Source organism: Poecilia reticulata, linkage group LG9 (genome assembly GCF_000633615.1).
Source record: "Poecilia reticulata strain Guanapo linkage group LG9, Guppy_female_1.0+MT, whole genome shotgun sequence".
In the NCBI taxonomy this organism is placed as follows: domain Eukaryota; kingdom Metazoa; phylum Chordata; class Actinopteri; order Cyprinodontiformes; family Poeciliidae; genus Poecilia; species Poecilia reticulata.
In genome coordinates this window covers 32,246,361-32,248,638 of record NC_024339.1, presented here as the reverse complement: position 1 = coordinate 32,248,638, position 2,278 = coordinate 32,246,361, and the positions used below count along the sequence as shown (strand labels likewise).

Here is a 2,278-nt window from a genome sequence, read left to right as displayed (position 1 = left end):
TGTTGCTGCGCGTTTGCGCAGTGTGAAGGAAAGAGGAGACCAGCTGCACAGGCAGGCTGAGAAATGAGATGCAGGTGATCGGCATCGGCAACAAGAGCCAATGATCGCCGATCACCGATCATGCACTTTTTCACGGAAATCGGCCGATTATGATCGGTGACCGATCAATCAGCACATCTCTAGTTTCAACCAATGGAGGTTAAAGACAAAACTTATCGATCAAAAACATAAAGTGCTGCTAAGACGAATAGGTGAACAATAAATAAGCAACTAATACATAAAATTTAAACATTTTAATATTATCGTAAAATGTTTTTACAATAAAATGCTGCTGTTTATCATACTTCCTGTTTTTTATTTTCCACTAATTAGTAATTTTCCGTAGTTTATAGTTTTGAACTGTTAAAAGGATCCAGGTTAACATGTTGGCCTAAATACGTTGCAATTTTCCTACCTAAAAAAAAATGCTCTTTGAGATGCGCCAAAACTCATAATGACTTTTAAAAAAAGGACACCTTTTGTTATATTTGTCACATCATGGAGGTCGCCATTTTTTCACCGATGGGTTGATGACGTCATCAGGTCCATTCTGTACCGCAGACTAACACAGGAAGGCTAACTTTACCCCAGTAGTTGTTTATCATGTTGCATTTGACTGGTGTAGTTTTAGATAATGCCACACGGTGTCGCTATCGGCTCCAATTTAAAAATAAAAAATAAAAAAAAAATAAAAAATGAGGCAAATCTGGATAATTTCCCACATGAAAGAAAGGAGAGCGCAGTGCGAGAGCCGGAGAGGAACATAATCTGGACCCTGGACATTTCTCCAAACACTTTGACCCATTTATACCAGCAGAACCAACGAAGGCCCCAACAGGTGATCGTTAGCTTAACGAGCTAACACTAAGTGCTGTGTTGCTGCTGAGACGGGCGGAGCTGGACGCTCTTTGAGATGCTAACGGGAGCTATACGGCCTGCGGTACTGACATCACCGACCCGACCGGACCCACGGAGGTCCGGTGTCGCTGTTACCACCGCACCGAACTCCAAACAGCACAGATGTTGCCGAACCGGACACTAGAAGAAACGCCAAAGACGAGCCGCGCTAATGGGAGCTACTACTACTGGAAATGCTAATGGATCTGGTACTGAATGTGAAACCGCTGCAACACCGAACGAAGTGTTGGTTCGGCAACAGCCGGACACAGAGCTGTTGAAGTACTTACAGGATCACCAGAGGTAAGTAAGCGTCATTCATTGTTTCATTATGAAGCTGAAGGCAGCAGCAGCTCCCACGGCCATCTTTGTCCTCTTCCTCTGTTTGCTCCTCCTCATCTTCATCACCTCTTCGGATTTCTATGTTCCGACCCATTTCCATTTGCTCCGGTTCGCATTTTAAACGGCTTAATCACGTTTCCATCACTGTTTTGGCTGGAGGAGCCACGCAGTTGGACCGTTACACGCCATCTACCCAGAATGCATTGCGGCGGGAACAACATGACGACATTCCTGTGACAATATTTTGTTAAAATTTATAAAAACTACAAAACCTACAGTATTATTACTGTATTGTTTTTAGATCTAAAATAAATATTGCCCAAATAAAGATCCATTTAAAGTGACAGTAGCCAAAATACTTTACCGTAATGTCTTGTACACTACGGTAAAATTATGGCTGCCGGTATTTTACCGTAAATTAGAGGCATATATTTGATATACATATATAGCATTTTTTTATAATAACTTAAGTCAACACAATCTTTTGTGTCGCAGTTTGTTCATTTTTTTCTGTTCTTTGTTATAAAGCGAGAAAATGAAGCAACGTGAGCTTATGGAAAAGTTGCAGTTTTATTTGTGATTCATAATTCAAATGTTTGAGGAAACAAATTAACAACATTTACAGCAGCATCATCATTTAACCTAAAAGTTGATCAGACCGTTGGTAAAATGCATTAATTTGCTCCACATGACACTCCAAACCCCATTGGGCCTTTTTGACTCTACTTCCTCCACCTCCTCTCCCTTGGAGATGAAGGAGTCAAATGACGAAGATGATGAGTTTCACCCCCCCCCCAGGTAAAGAGGGTTAATGGGATAAAAGCAACGCGACGACCCGGGTGGTCTCTGGGGGTCCTTGTAAAGATGGCGACCTCCACGATGAGCTACACAGCTGCAGCAGAGACTTGGTAACAAGTCAGTGATTCAATTAAGATGCGCTTCAGTTTGGCTTTGGAAAATATGGTGGAAAAAATCGGACTGCAGATGCTGCTGAGAATAT

General features: G+C 42.0%; 1 long non-coding RNA gene across 1 annotated transcript in view; it reads left to right on the top strand.

Annotated features, from left to right (window-relative positions):
- The first annotated feature begins 808 nt into the window (after positions 1–808).
- LOC103470733 (uncharacterized) overlaps positions 809–2,278 on the top strand; it is a 50,176-nt gene continuing 48,706 nt past the window's right edge. Inside the window, exon 1 of the long non-coding RNA XR_534524.1 lies at positions 809–1,239. This is a non-coding gene — a long non-coding RNA (uncharacterized LOC103470733). The remainder of the gene's footprint in view (positions 1,240–2,278) is intronic.